At 41.5% G+C, this 16,126-nt stretch overlaps 1 protein-coding gene across 6 annotated transcripts in view; it reads left to right on the top strand.

Moving 5' to 3' along the window:
- The first annotated feature begins 1,139 nt into the window (after window positions 1–1,139).
- DUSP16 (dual specificity phosphatase 16) overlaps window positions 1,140–16,126 on the top strand; it is a 68,815-nt gene continuing 53,828 nt past the window's right edge. For 3 of the 6 annotated variants that reach the window (XM_042834893.1, XM_042834899.1, XM_042834895.1), the window contains exon 1: window positions 1,335–1,447. The gene's annotated coding sequence lies outside the window, so the exon portion shown is untranslated. Of the gene's footprint in view, window positions 1,222–1,334; window positions 1,448–10,212; window positions 10,356–15,737; window positions 15,778–16,126 lie in introns of those variants that run through there. The other 3 variants (XM_042834894.1, XM_042834898.1, XM_042834896.1) reach the window with 3 other exon arrangements.

The raw sequence follows: 16,126 nt of genomic DNA, 5'->3' as shown, positions 1-16,126 counted from the left end.
CAAATGAAAACAGTCACCTGAAGCACCTCTGGCCAAGGAGGAAGGTGGCACCAGAGACCCTTCAGCCAGTGGGATTGTGCTTTGTGCAGCACCAGAGCCACAATGGCACAGTCCGCTTGACCGTGGGGCAGAGCACTCTGAGGGCAGTCTTGGCTTGTGCCCATCTCCTCCACAGGCTCAGGCTCAGAGAGGGGACTCGGGACTGCCAGGGACGTTGGGGCACGAATCCATCCCTTCCCTCCCCGCCTCGGCGATGGAGCGGAGACCGCTGCTGCACGGTCCGCAGGGCACGCGACTGTATACAGAGAGGGACGGAACGGTACGACGCGGATAAGGCGCTTCCATCCCGGCACGGCAGGGCGGGAGCGGCAGCGCGTTTGAATCGCTCGGCGGCCCTGGCTCCTCCCAGGGGGCCGACCCCGGGCAGCTCGAGGGGGAGCTCGAAGTGAAGATCTTACGCCGTCGCGGTCCTCTCACCGCTCGTTAGGCTTCGTGGCAGGACTGTAGCGGAAGCTCTCCGGTCCCTGTGCGGCCGCGCAGCGAAGTCCGCTGTGCGCGGCCGCGGCTGTCCGGACTCTTGGCGAAGCTCCGCTCTCCCTCTTCGCCTCCCTCCCTCCCTCCCCTTCCTCCCCCCTCGGCTGAGTTCATTCACTGGGATTGGTTTCAAGTGACGCCATCGCTTTATTTTTACACCGATGACCTCATCCCAGCAGCCTGGAGTTTACTGACCAGCAAAACTCACTATCTTTCCCTTCCTCATTCTCCTTCTCCCTGTTTGCTCTTCCCATTTATTAGTAATTTTTCGGTTCCTTTTGGGAACTGAAGACTTTGAAAAAATAAATAACCAAAAACGTCCAAACTTCCTCCCCCCACCGTCACTTTTTAATTCTCTCAAGCCATCTAGGGAGGGAGGGAGAGAGGAAGAAGGGGAGGGAGGGGAGAAAAGCTCCCAGTATTTCCTTTTTCTCCCCTCCCATCTTCACACTTCCCCCTCCTAACAATTTACTTCTATTTATATATTTATTTTTAATGTCTGTTACTTTTTGCATGAAAGAAGGATGAATTTTGTATGGAAGAGGCGCTTCCCCAGCGTGTAGAAGGAGACGGAAAGTTGTTTCCTGGCGGCAGAGCGGTGAAAGGCCGGTACCAGCTCTCATCCCTGCCGCGGGCAGAGACCCGGGGCAGGCAGTCAGACAGACGGGAGCGGGGGGAGGTGCCACAGTAAGTGCCAGCAGAGGCCGCCGCCGGGACCCCGCCTGGGCCGGGGCTGGGGGCCGGGCTGGGCGGGGAGGAGGAGGAGGAGGAGGAGGAGGAGGGAGGTGAGGGACGGCTCCCGCAGCCCGTCCTCCTCTGCCATGCCCTTCCTCGCCGCCCCCTCACCTCCGTAGGAGATTCTGCAGCCGGCAGGTCGCTGCCCCGCACCGGCAGCTCTGACCGCCTCCTCCCGGTAAGGAGAGGGGCTGAGAGGGAGCGGGGGGCGGCAGCTCTTCCCGGCCTGCGCAGCGCACCGCCCTGCTCACCTCCGAGAGGGCACGGCCACCTGCCTGTAGCGGGGGAGGCCAGCGGCCTCGGAGCGGACAGGGCCGCGTAGGGGTGCGTGAGGGACCGCTGCCTTCCGTAGGGCTTTGCCGAGGGCGTCCGGGCGGCGCGTCGAAGAGCCTCGGTGCGCGCGGCCGCGTTTCGGAGCTCAGCAAGCAGTGCTGGCTCCGACGACGAGTTTCGCCGTTCAGAGAGGTCGAGGATGCTTTTACAACCCCGCGGGACTCCCAGAGAAATTGAAAGTTCTAAACTGAACTTGGGAAATATTTAAATTGAGTCCGTTGACAAAATGGAGGGCTGCTGTGGAATCAAAGAGTGAGGCAAATTGTTAACCTGACAGTGCGGTCACATAAACCAGCAGCTCCGTGACCGGTGCTAGGACACAACCCGACGAATACCGTCCTCGGATCTTATTTTACTTCTTTTGTAGAAGTCCTAGGAGGGGAACATAAGCTCGGTGCACATCAGCGTGTGCAGAACAAGGTGTATCGGACGTGCCTGTGGCAAAGCCTGAGTGGTGGTAGAGTTGTTCAGCGTCCAGATACGTTTTGTTAGATGTCAAGTAGAAAGGTGTTTTTAAGAAAGCAAAACCAAGGAAAATTGAGTTTACTGTTGTTACAGTTGGTTGAAATAGTACTCAATCTTTTGGTTTTCCTTCAAGCAAAGGGTGAAGTCATAGTAAGCTGTATTGTCTGACCTGTGACTTTTTTTTTTGTTGTTCAAACATTCTGTGTATACCCAGCAGAATAAATAGATCTGTCTGCACTTTTTAAACTAAAAGTAGTTTGAAATATTTCTTCTAAGAATGTGCTTAGGATGGGGGATGGGGGGGAGGGGAGGAGGAGGGGTTCTTTCTGTAATTTAAAAAAAAAAAAAAAAATCCAAAGCACCAGAATGATTTTGTATTTGTTGCTTTAAGTTTTATGCTATTCCTGGCAGCATGTGGCTCGGTAGATGGAGAACTTACGAAATCACAACTGACCGAACAGGACTTGGTTTAGACTCTTGTGTTTTGAGGGAAGGTGGGAAAATAGTAAGTCTTAATTTCTTATTTGCGATGTTCATCTTGCTGCCCATTGGAAATTGAAGCATTGATCACAGTTGGTTATGTTGGTTGGCTGGGGGTTTCTATTTGAATGTGGAGGAAGTATGCAACAGGATGGTTGTGTATTTTTAGCTTTAGTTTTGAATCGCTAAAGATATAAAGGATAGTGATATTCAAAAGTACATTGTGTAGTTACTGAGTATGCTGCTTAATATTGTTAGGAATGAATCTAAAATGTTTGAGGGGTCATAAATTCTGGTCATTATACTTGTTTAATGCAGTAGTGCTTCAGTATATCTTAATACACAGTTTCCATGCCCCTTTTAAATGAATAAATAAGGAAAAGCAGCAGAGAAGGTGTGCTAATTAGATGTGGAAGTCACAAAATGCTGTATGGTATAATGCATGTGTGAAGGTCCACAAGGTCCTACTAAGCATTAAAAATCTCATCCTGTGTTGTGTATAGATACATAAATACATCCCTGCTCCAGTTGGTTTTGTTTTGTTAGCTACCTATTACCTAAGCAGATAGGGTGAAACAGAATCAGTTTTAGTCACACCAGAACAACCTTTGTAGGAGAGAATGAACTCAAGTTATTTTTGTTTCTGTAAAATGTATGCACTTCTTTTAGTGAAGTCAGCTAGCCTGGCAGGGATGTTTCTTTTAGCTAGACTAGTGTCAGTTGACCATAGGAAGGGTCATGGCTGTTGAGGAATGTGTTAATAAATAGATTTCTCCAGGAGCCTAGCCAGCACTCTCAAGATACTCTCAGGTATGAAATAGTCACCAGCTGTGGCTGGATTCATGCATACATCTCCATGTGCCCTGCTCCTTTTTGTCTAGGTGGCCCTGTGCCTGCCTCTTCATGGCCAAAAGCTGCCAGTGTGGGGGAATGATACTGTAGAGAACTGCTGAAGACTGCATAGTGGGAACTGATATGCTGCTCTGCTGTCTTCAAGAACTGTATGAGAGCTGCTCCAAAAGTGATGCCTCAGTTTATTATATTGTTCCATGATGTTGGAGGTGGATGTTGGTGGTATGGCAGCAGGGGCTGAACTTTCCCATCAGTATTCTGCTATGTTTTGTTGCGGTGCAACAAATGGCAGTGAAGGGGCTGTCTGACAAAATGGTGTCAGAGATGGAAATGCACATGAAGCCAAGGTGGGTCAATAAATTACACCATGTGGAAAAAATGGCACCCAATTGACTTCATTGATGCTTGCTGACTGTTTATGGAAACCAAACAGTGGATGTCAGTGAGCCGGTGGGTGCTGCGTTTTAACAGTGGCACAATGACAGTGGGTCATCTCTGCTGGTGTAGAGTTTTACAAGCATGGCGTGCAGGCTCTTGTTCATCACTGGTGAAAATGCATAGCTAGTGGTGGTGACTATGTGGAAAAATAGCTTTTCGTAGCTGAGATTTTGCTCTATCAAACAATGTTGTTGTGTTCTTTGTATTTGTTGTAGTTTCCATAGAAATAAATAGAAGGCATTAGTTTCAGAGCAACCTACTATAATGGATCTGGTAGGCTTGATAGAGCCATTTGAGTGCAAACACAGGCTCTGTGCTATTTCTCTTGAGAAATGGTGTACTGGCAAATGAGTCTGATTTTTGCTGCTTGCATTGATCTTCAGGAGGGCTCCATTCTCACGTGTTGTACAGCAAGAGCATTTTGCAGGGTGAGTGCCTTGCTTGGTCACATACAAGTTTTCAAAGTTCATCTCCTTTCTCTCTGTGCCAATTCGGGACTAGCTGAAGTGTTTGCAAAACAACAAATTTTCCAAGAAAAGAGAGTAGGTACTCTCAAACTTTTTCCTCAAGGAAACCAAGTCATGATGACAGCTTTTATTTGTTAGTTTGCCTGTTGAATTTTCTAGGGCTATTTTTCTCCTTTCATGTAACAATGGTCAGGGAAGCATCATAGTCATTCTTGACATGCTGACCATCTTTCATAACCAGATTGTACAGAGTAGGTATTGTGAAAGGCCAAGGGGTGGAAGGAGGGGATTTGCCAGTCCATTTTCATTCTTTTTTATCTTTATTTTTTAATATTTTCTTTTGTTTAACTTACTGGAATAAGTTTCTAGTTTTCTAATTATTTTCTCAGCTTAACAATAAATTTCATGCAGTCTTGTATAATTTTGCCTGAGACTCTGTAACAGTATTCCCATGTTTTGTTTAAGAATTATTATCGAGGAGCTGGTTTTCCAAGTAATAGAGAAGTATCCCTGGTGCATCAAGTGATACATTCTCTCCCCATGATTCCTCACAGATTTCTTCCAGGCTTAGTGTAGCGATGTGGAGTTTCTGTAGAATATTTTAGGTACCAGTAACTGCAAATCATTGTTCTAAATACCAATGTCAGTAACATTTTTGTGATTTACTTGGTGTCTCTCTTTGTAAACCAAAGGTAACACAGCACTCATAGGACAGTGGGTTGCCTGTGCACGTGGTCTCTGCTTTCTGGACAAGTCAAAAGGCATAAGTGATAGATGGCCTGGCAATGTGCATCAAGGCTGAGCTAAGGCCGGTGTTACTGGAGACCAGAAGCCCTTCATGTGAGGGAGAAGTGAGCAATGTAATTTCAGACTGCTTTCTAGAGGTTGCCCGAGAGACCCTATCCTCAGATATGAGTGCTTTTTTTTTTCTTTCTTTTGTATCACTAGTAGAATAACATCACTGCCCTGCTGTGAAAGCTATGTGATATAGAACTGTCTCTGGAGGCTGAGGAAGCAAGGCTATAAGTGGGCCTGTAAGCCCAAACTCATACAGAGTTGCTGCTGGTCAAAGGATGCCAGCAGAACAGGAACACTCATGTTACTGCTACTCTCCTTGTCTTTATCACATTTTTAGATTGGTTCCCACTTGGTAGCTCCAAATAAGAAATTTCCGTTATAGTTGCTCTGTAGCTTTCTGTAACACCTGAAAGAAGCCAAAAACACACATTAATGGGAATGTTTGGCATCTTAACTTCTAGGTTTGTGCAGTTTTAATAGAACACTTCTTGGTTTATTTATGTACAGGGCCTGTTAGCAGCTATCAGTAGAGGTTATGTTGATCACATGTAAATTACAATTGCTCAGTGATCAAAGAAAACCTGCTTATAGTGTGTGTTTGGAGGGCAGGAGGGAACACAGGCATGAATTCGAGGCCTCACACTTCCTTTCTCTGCTCTATGTGGTCTGCTGCTGAGCCAAGGCTGACCTACTCAGAGTTGGCTTTGAGAAGACTGGCGCCTTTCCATTTTGTGTCCCCATGAAATGCTTCTACAGACCAAAAAAAAAAAAAAAAAAAAAAAAACCAAACAAAAAAACCCAACAAAACACAATTGAATCACTGGGCAGGCTAGGGAAGAGAGGAGAGAGTGGTTCCTCACTGACAGGCTACCCAGGTTCTTTCAGGGAAGTGAAAGAACCTGGACTGAGACAAACTTGGCCAAGATCATGCATTGTGGCTGCTCTGTTCTTGCACGGTGTGAGGTTGTAACATTGTGCTGCGTTGATGTACCAAAGGAACTGCTGAAACAAGGTCCTTCGCTGGGAGGAAGTTGGTTATCTCTGCTCCTTGTTTGTCACAATATGAGCCATGTGTAGGCAGCATGCAGCTTCTCCGTGGTTTGTTCTTTTAACTGATTTTGCCCTATGTAGTACAAGTTCTCGGAAATTGGGATCAGTTCTTGCACAGACCTCCTCGAATAAGTTTATACTCTCATTTTTTCTTAAGCTTCAGCTTGAAACTTCTGTAAGTTGTTCAGCAAACAAGATGCGCAAGTGGAGGCGTTCATTATTTCAGAATACACATTATCTTTCTTCTGTATGATTTGCCTATGTGCTGCTCAGAGTGGTAACCTGCTTCCAGGGTGAAAATCTTTTAATTTTCTTCACTGAATGGCAGCAGTTCTGTTACACTTTTTCAGCAGAAAATCATGATAACAGATTTCCAATATTGAGACTAAAATAGCGTCATTTTTCATTTTCATGAACTTCCCATGATTTTGCTTTACTATAATAATCTGTGGAATAAGCCTGTTGGACCAAATGACAGGCTTGTGGTTTGGTGCAAATGCTCTTTTTTTAGGAATCCTTACCAGCTTGTCTTGATGTCTTTGTCTTACTAAAGCATGCGGGAGGTAAGAAGATGGGTCTGAATATGTAATGTAGCAACATTGGAATGAGGAATTTACAGAGAGTATAAAATGAGGTGGGCAACAGAGACTAAATGTATGAAATTCCTTTTATGTACATATTCTTGAATTTGGATAACTAGTATGTATTCAGCCTGCCGGATTAGAAGGCTTTGGCTCTGTAGATATAACAGAGATATCTCTCAAAATAGGAGAGCTAATCTCTCTCCCCAACAGTATTCCAGATGAAACTGATTCATTACTGCATTTTGCTCGTATCGGGCTCCTCATAAAGCATGTTTGAAGGCTGAATAATTCGGGATGTTAGAGGATAAACACTACACTTTTAATAGCCCAGGTGGTGTTTTTGCTTCTTGATTGCTTGTATGAGTAAGAATCATTCACTCTAGTCTTTAAAGATACAAATACCATGTCAGGACTTGGGTTTCTACTTGTGAGCGGTTCTTACAAGTGAATTACTTTCTTGATAGTGTGTATTTCGCTAGGCCTTATGTAGTCCTTTTAATATGGTAGTTATCCATCTTCTAAACACTCACTTCCAAATACATTCAAAGATCTGATAGGTTCTCACAGCTTGCCATCCCCCTTAATTTCAAACACTGAGAACATATTCGTTATTGAAATGGGTATAAGGTTGTTTTTCAGTCACTGTATTAATGCTATCTGGAGTAAGTATAGCACCTATCATCCTTACAGTTCCTACAGGTATTTGTTATAGGTGAGAATGTGCCTTTTAAGTTTTGGGATTTCATACCGTCTTTCTTCAAAAATGTTGCTTGCGCATAGTGTTTTCTCTTGCTTTCTAGAATCTAAACTCAGAAGACCAGGAGGGAAGAGCTCTGGAATGGGAAGAAGCACTCTGATAAGTCTCTATTGTAACCCCACTGTTCTTAGAAGTGCCTTTCTGAAATGAGAGCAAGCTGAATATGAACTTCATCTTGGTCTTAACAAGGATTTATAAAGCTGTGCTAGTTTTTGAGTAATGAATTAAGATCTTCCAGGAAAAAAGTACGGTGTTCACCCCAGTACATTGGACTATTACTATTTAAACAAGTCTGTTAAAATGAATCTTGATTAGAGGACAAATGGTGTCACCACTTTCAGTAGGCTTCCTCTCCCAGACCCCTGGATACAAGAAGGATGGCTCCAAATCAAGGGCAGGCTGTGAAAGTGTCTCTTTCCATAGTCTATTCAGAGCTCTTTACTGATGGTGAGTCTCTTCTCACAGTAGCAGAACCAAGTACGTTCTTCCATTTGTACCAAACTAATCCTGCACCATTTCAGTTCCTTAGGACCTTGCAAGTTCTATGTGGTGAGTTCTCTGAGGTCTTACTGGAGAGATATAATCAACAATAATCAGTCTCCAGGTTCATGAGCTCATGTTTCAGAAAGACACATCAGCTGAAGGCAAACAGGTAATCTTGGTGAGGGCTGATGAGTTCTGTGTTCTTCTAGGTGAGCGTGGGCATCCCTTGCCACTTTTTCTTACCATCGCCTTTTTTTTTTTCTTCCCTTGTAACTTTTCATCTGAATATGTATATTTATGCATTTATATTTTTTTTAGTTTCTTCTTGTCAGTGGAGTGAGCTCCCCTGCTCAACCCTTCTCAACCCTTCTGTGGCATCACTGCTGAAGATCCCGCCTCTTTTCATGGATGACGCGTTGAGAGCATGCTGTCAGCCTACCAGTTCTGTTTTGCTTGTTAGGTGATCTGTGCTTGGATGCTGCCTAGTTGACGCATCCTGTTTCCTCACTATAGTTTACTTGGTGTGTTTGCTGTGATTTCCAGGTGGACATACTTGAAGATGTCTCAAAAAAATCTCTTCATTCATCCCAGACATGATTATATGAGTAGTTTGTTGTTGTTGTTGTTTTTGCCTGTTTCATAGAATATTGCTGAAAGAAAGTTAACTTCTTCAAGCATAAAATGGATGAGAAAGAATAGTAATATAGCAAGCAAGTCTCTGAGATATCAATCAGGACAGGAAAAAAAAAAAAAGTAAAAAAAAAAAGTGTGACAATTAACCTGCACTGTTGCAAGCTAAGATACTCTTTTCTTGACAAGCGCACGTCTTTCTGCCCCTCAGTTATATAGGAGTGGAATCTTTGTTCCTGGCTGAGACTGGTGTGGCTTGCCAGCTCACCTGCAGGTGTGACCTGTGCTGGAACGAGGAAGCGTGCAGTGTAATTCCCTGCTCTGCCTAATGTATGGTTAAATTGATAGAAAAACACTGAGGAGGCTTAGATATTCTATTCCTCTGGCAGCCTTCTACAAATGCAAGCTATTAATGACCATTGCCTTTAATGGACAAAAACAGTACTGGCAATTCCTTTGTGCTCTTTATTTAATGGCGTAACAAGCAAGCACATTAGCTATTTTTATTCATACAGCCAGACATAGGCCAGTATGGCAGAGCAGCTATGAAATGTCTGCATAGCTAAGTGGGAACACATCTGCTGTTGAGAACTAAATCTTTTTCTTTTAGTTACAGTATTTTGAGAGAGTTCCACTAGTGATCGTCTGATCTCTCTATTTGACTGTGGTGTAGATTTTCAAGATTTTGCATTAAAATAGGCAGAACATTCTTTTCAGTCCCCGACTTTGTCAACTGTTTCAGTCAACAATGAAGATGTAATGCAATCAGAGATGTGGGTGGTGAAGGGAGAGCCTGCGCAGGTTAAAGGTTCGGTTCTTGTCCTTTCAGGAAGCTTCTTGACTATCTGTTCTGACGTGCTGCTTAGTGACAGGCGCACAGAAGGAGCCGAGTACAGTGACAGTGTTAGCAAATTCTAGTTGAGAGAGATGCAGTGTTTGTTTGGGGGATTTTTAAATGCTGCTGAGTTCTGAAATTATATTTTCATCTTTTCTTTTTTTTTTTCCTCTGTTTCCTTTATCTATCTACTTTAGCAGAAAAATGCCTTCCATAGCTTGCCAGTTAGTGTGAAAAAATTAAGGTTCCTGATAATTTAAGTCTGAATATTTCAAAGCCGAGAGTAGGTTATGGATTGACTTGGGGGGTAGAGGAAGGTGAAGCTAAGCACTTCTTACTGTTTTGAGGTGTGTGCAAGGTGAACAAATAGTTATCCTCTGTACTGACATGTGATCATACAAAACAAAAAACTTTATGCCTGTGGCGGATGTTAGAGGTGCTAAGGAAAGAAAAAAAACCAACAACATTAAATAAATAGATACTACTCTTTCCACAGTTAGAAATTTGTCTTATGCTGGAGTAGATACCTTATTGTCACATATATCTTTACTTAATCAAATTATAAGGTGTGCTTACAAAAATCTTGTTTATATCCACCAAGTTAAGATGTTTTTGCTGAGTGCTTAATGTTTGTTCCCAGTGATGGTATTGTTTCTTGGTGCAGCCAAACATTTTTCCTAGTTATTTTCTTAGTTATCACTTATCTACCTGTTTTTTTTTCTTTTCTGTCTGTATTGTCAAAGTGTGCATGTGTAACTTCTTCCTTGGTAGGTCTCTCTCTTTTTCAGATGTCAGTTGTTGCACCAAAAAGCTCAGCTGGAGATGTGTACCTACTGGTATAAAACAGCGTTACTGTTTTGAAGGGGTGGATTGGGACACTTGTTTGCAGAGATCATCTGCTTTGTAACGTTAAGGTAATGTAATTAAACACCACCATATAACCACCTCTCTCAGCTTCACCAGAGGCAGTAAAATAGGCTGATGTATTTTTAAACTTTTAATTCAAAGTGGAGTAACATCTGATGTATGCAGACAGAGCTGGGACCCTTCTGCTTTTACTGAAAATGCTGTTGAATTGCATCAGCGAAAAAATACTCAGGCTTATCACTTGCTGAAGCTGAAGTTTGAAGCAGTATGTTGAGTTGCAGTATCTCTGTGGTATCAGCATTTCTGTCATTGGAACTACTAGAGAAGGGAGACATGCATATGGAAAGGGGAATAACAGAAAAGAAGGTATTGATCGTATATTGAAAAAATGCACCACAGGGGCTAATAAAGGAAAAAATGAAGAAAATGGAGGCAACAGAGATGAAAATCGTTATTAAAAATAAAAAAAACATCTGCATTGTATATGATGATGAGACTTTAAACTTACAGGAAAAGCACTTCTAATATGATAGGATAAGATCATTCCTTATCCTAATATTATAGGATAAGATCACTCCACTTTGGCTAGTAGTACTGAACTTGTTCTAGCACATAGTGGAAGAATTATTTTCTTTGTGTATGAGAAAGAACCCTTTGATAGAAGATGAATGACAAGGTTTAGGAAGTCTAGGGAAAAGTGTATGTTCCAGCAAGATCATGATAGTAAATACTATTTGTGTGTCTAGAGAAAAATCTTCTAAAGATTTAAATGGTGTTGAGTTGTGTGGTTTGCTTTCCAGAGTCTGTATTTTAGATTTATAAGTCATGTAACTGAACATACATATTCAAAACTGTGAATGCTGGTTTGGAATAAATAAGTGGTAGCTGCTGGGGTGTAATATTGCATGGGTTTGTGTATTGTTGCTTTATCACTAGTCATTTGTAAATATTTAAGAATGAGTTGATTTCAAAAGGTTGTATCATAGGTCACATTTTCTTGTTGGGAATTTGTAAGTTTCAGAGATGTAGTTCTCAAATAGAACGCTCTTGAAAAGAAAGTCTTTCTTTGTGACTGGGAGGGTGGGAAGGAGTGGGGAAAATTCTGTCTACGCATTTCTGTTGTGAAACGACTTTTCTTCGTGCTGCTGGCGAATTCATGTTGGATTTTGTTTTTAACTAGATGTGTATATAGGCAGTAATTTTTGACGGAAAACAACCTTCTATTAAAACAAAAAAAAAAAGTTGGAAAACTTTGTATGCTTCTAAAATATGTCCAGTTCAAGAAGCTGATGTTCTCTAACTACGCTCTAGGTACAAATGTGCAAGCTTCCTCAGGTTTCTTAGTGTCTTCTAGCACTTTTGGGTTCTGTTATTTGCTCCCATTGGTGTGAAAACTGTGCAAGCACAAGCAGTAGGTGTCCCAGGGTGCTTTCATCTGAGTGCACAAAGTGGAGAAACAGTGGAAAGGTGGTGGTTGTCAAAGTATCTTTATGCAGCTGTGCAGGTGGAAAAGGTTACTGAGCTGAGCTGCTTGTCATAATCCCTCTGCCACTAGTTGCAGCCCTGAGTCTGTTGCTAGCGTAATTCTTGTGGCTGTTCGTACTTCTCTTGAGGCCAGGTCAGAGGATAAACTTGCAAGAAGACTGTTTTGCTTTATGAGCTAAACTGTTCAGGTTTTGCTTGAAGCAACCCACAAATCTGCTGTGCAGTCTTTGCCTCTAGATGGTCCTTCATGCCTATGGCAGACTTAAAATTTTGAATGCAATGAGAAGTTTTAGAGGAAAGTGTCTGCATAAACATGCACACATACACACACACACACACACACACATATATATATATACACACATACACACCCTGTCCAGAACAGCTCATGTTCTATAAAGCTTTCAGTGGTTCTTGATATTTTATATAATGAGAACAGCAGTGAATAAGCTACTGAAGAGAAGCACTCCTACAGACATGTCTTCCTGAGCTATGTCATTGTATAACAAATCTAGAAGATCCAGATGCGTGGTTTTCATGGAATGCTGGCCATGTAGCTTTACTGGTTGTAGCTATCTGAAATTGGCAGATAGATTTTGCACGTTACAGAGCTTTTAGTGCATCTAATTGAGTAGGCTTTTCATTTCTGATCATTAACTGGTCTTCAGAAGGAAATTGGCATGAAAGCCTAATCCCTTTCTACTCAAAACTTGAAAGCATTTATTTGATACCATACTTATTTGCTGTAATGAAAGAAAAAAATTAAAAGCAAAAACAAAAAAATGGCTAGTAATGCTTATTTATTTTCTACTTGTCTTATTTCTTTTCCTTTTTTCCCTCATTTTAGTAATTTAAACAGTACCAGAGTTGTCACATGGAGCTCTGATTTTCCTCACTTGTCGTTTTCTTATGTCATCTCTGCCACCTGCTTGAGAAGAGGTATTGATTACACTTAGAACTCATTTTAGTGTTTCCATTCCTGTTAAGGTGGTGTTTCTGACTTTTTAATGATAACACTGTATTTTTTTTTAATATACTTTTCTCAACTTGTGTGTTTCATTATTGGGTTTTTTTGTTGTTGTTTGTTTTTTGGTTTTTTTGTTTGTTTTTTTTTTGAGTGCATTTTACATTTACTTTGAGTATAGTGTAACAGAATCATCTTTATGAAGTTGTGTCAAAACTGACAAGATTCTGTGGGCCAGAGCTCCTCTTGATGTATGGCTGCTTGCATTGCTATATTGCAAGGGTAACATGCTGTCTCTAATCTTGTTTGTGGTAATGTTTTGTCAGCCAAGGACTTTTCTTCATTCAGGGAAGAGACTTTTAAAAAAAAAAAAAAAAAATTTTTCAGACCATGCATACTGAGTTTTATTGACATACAGCAAAGTTAGCTGGGTTTGTATGAACAACATAACTGTAGTGGCCTTCTGCTGTCACATCCATGCAGCCAAGTGCAAAGCTCTAGAATTAATATAAAAAATGCTTAATTTCCAATAACTTCATCCAGTATCATTTTTATCAACATAGACTTTTTCACAGAATCAGAGAATGGCCAGGGTTGGAAGGGACCTCAAGCATCATGAATCTCCAACCCCCTGCCACATGCAGGGCCACCAACCTCCACATTCAATACCAAATCAGGCTGCCCAGGGCCCCATCCAATCTGGCCTTGAACACCTCCAGGGATGGGGCATCCACAGCCTCTCTGGGCAGCCTGTTCCAGCACCTCACCACTCTCTCTAAAGAACTTCCCCCTGACATCCAGCCTAAATCTTCCCTCCCTCAACTTAAAACCATTTCCCCTTGTCCTGCTGTTATCCACCCTTTCAAAGAGTTGATTCCCCTCCTGTTTGTAGGCTCCCTTTAGGCACTGAAAGGCTGCAATGAGGTCACCCCGCAGCCTTCTTTTCTCCAGCTCCCAAGCCAGCTTCCCCAGCCTCTCTTTGTAGGGGAGGTGCTCCCCTGATCATCTTGGTGGCTCTCCTTTGGACCCTGTCCAACAGCTCTGTTTTTTCCCCTTCTTTACTATTGCTCTTTATTTCTTCCATCTTTTCAGTGGTGAGAAATGGGTACATGTATCTAAATGTTATATTATGTTTTTCCTATATTTCCAAGTATTTGGAACATTTTGCTATAGACAACTACAAAATAGACTTTCTAGTAAGTCTACATAGGGTTCCTTTTAAGCAGTTGAGTTGGTGTGCTCCAAGATGTATGGGTAAATTTATTGGTGGCTTCAGGTGAGACGGAGAAAAGTGATTCTGTGTCTTCCTCCATTTCTTACACTGTGCTCATTTATGCCTATCTTGAAGTTATCCATGTATTCTCTGTGGCTACTTTATAATCAATTGTCCTAATACTGAAAATCAGTAACTTTATTACGATGATTAATTTAATATTTATTAAAGGAGAAATTAAATATGTTTCTACAAACATTTCATACCTATTCTGATACAGTTCACTTGAATAAGAATGATAGATTTCTGTTATCTGCTCGGCCATTACATTCTTTAATTTCCTCATTAATCTTAGAGACACAGTGACTTACTGTTAATTAATCATTTTTATCTTCTCTTCATTAGACATGTCAGCCCTGGCAGTAGATAATCTTAGTTTATCTCAAACTTATCGTTTACCAGCATCCGGTGTGGGAAGGACTCTTGCGAAGAAATCTATTTTTGCCTTTTCAGCTATTATTATCATCTAATCTTAGTACTGAATTTAATTGCACCCTTACATTTTGTGCGCCAGCTCTTAAGTTTTTAATTATTATTTTAATACATTTTCCAATCTGATACTCTTTGGTTTCCTAAGGATTTTTTTTTTTTTTTAATCTATTGGCACTTTCTCTATTTTCTGTTTCTTTGCAATTTACTTTTTTGCCTGGGATATGCTTATTTGGCCTGTGTAACGTCATGAAAATGTTACCATTTAGGCATAACGGCTCTTTTCTTCCCTGGTTTCCTGTGTCCTTGCCTTGTGAATTGGTAGATATAACTTCTGTAACTTCAGACTCAGTTGGGAGCTAAGCATGCAGTTTCTAATTTCCTCTCTTTTCTTGAATTGAGGATCTTGTGTACTGACAGTGTTTTAATCCCCATTTCTGAAACTTAACAACATGGTACTTGTTTTGACAGGATTTCTTCCATGAGTGTGGTGAACTCATCTACATTATGGCCACTGTTGTGTTTAGCGATGAACTAACAAATGATAAGCTGGCTTTCTGATTTGGAACTAAGATTGCTGGAGGATGAGTAGAGGGAAAGCTTGGTTTCTTATTTCCAGATGTAGAAAACATGAGGAATCCAAAATGTCCCTTGTCATATCTTGCCATGTTTCAAAGAGTAAATTAAAATGTAGAATCCTTTGGTCAAATCAGATTCCTCTTGCAATTGGTGTGGTATTTCCCTTACTTCCATCTCTAAGCAGCAGTAACTGCACTCTTCCCCCTTTTCCACATTAACTCTGTGATTCCTGTTTGGTTTCTGAGATTTTTCTGGATTAAAAATTCTTAGTGATTTCTTCCTTCTTTCTTTTGTTCTTCTCCTTTCAACAGCCACATACAGACTTCTCAAGGCTTGTTAGATTTTATTTTCCATTAGGAAAAGATTCCTTGTTCTCATTCTCTCATGGCAACTTACGTTTCCTCATATACAGAATGTTTCAGCTGACCTCAAACATTTTGTAATGTCAGTGCCATTTTGCCAGCTGGAGGAGTCAGGTAGTAATAGTGCCCTCTCTACTTCTGTGTCAGCTGTCTTCCTTTCATATGGGGAGTGTAAGTCTCTTAAATTCCTTCCTGATAGGTTTCCATTTTGAAAATATACTGTCTGGAATGAGGTGGCATGTCTGCCAGCATAAAATTGGTTTGAAACACTAAGCACGCAGAACTTGTTGTCAAAATACTTATTTCTTCTTCCTTTTTTTCTTTCTTTTTTGCTAAGGTTGCTGTTATGCAATGAAGTGATTGAGGAGTGTTACTCCGTAAGTAGAGAAAAAACATTAAAGACTGCATCTTTCCCCTACAAAAATCAGTGCTGTCCTGAGACTCTCCTGAGTTACTCAGAACAAGTTGTAATGAAAATATACTGAAATCCTAGGCTTTAGCCTGGTTGTATTGAATACTTGGTAGAACTCCAAAGTGGTAAATAACTCAGTTTTTTTTATGGAGTACTAATCTTGTTTGCTTTGGCATCTAAAATTGAAGTCGCAGCTTATTTTTCCTAAATATACACTTTCCTTTAGAGTATCCCTTCTATGCAGTAATGGAGATATATATAACAGAGTCCAGGAGGCCAGTCACAGAGCAAAGATTCTGCTGTGTTTGGTGGTC

Source organism: Centrocercus urophasianus, unplaced genomic scaffold (assembly GCF_019232065.1).
Source record: "Centrocercus urophasianus isolate 14NV4802_14NV808 unplaced genomic scaffold, USGS_Curo_1.0 seq_5, whole genome shotgun sequence".
Taxonomy (NCBI): domain Eukaryota; kingdom Metazoa; phylum Chordata; class Aves; order Galliformes; family Phasianidae; genus Centrocercus; species Centrocercus urophasianus.
This window is presented reverse-complemented; position numbering and strand designations above follow the sequence as displayed.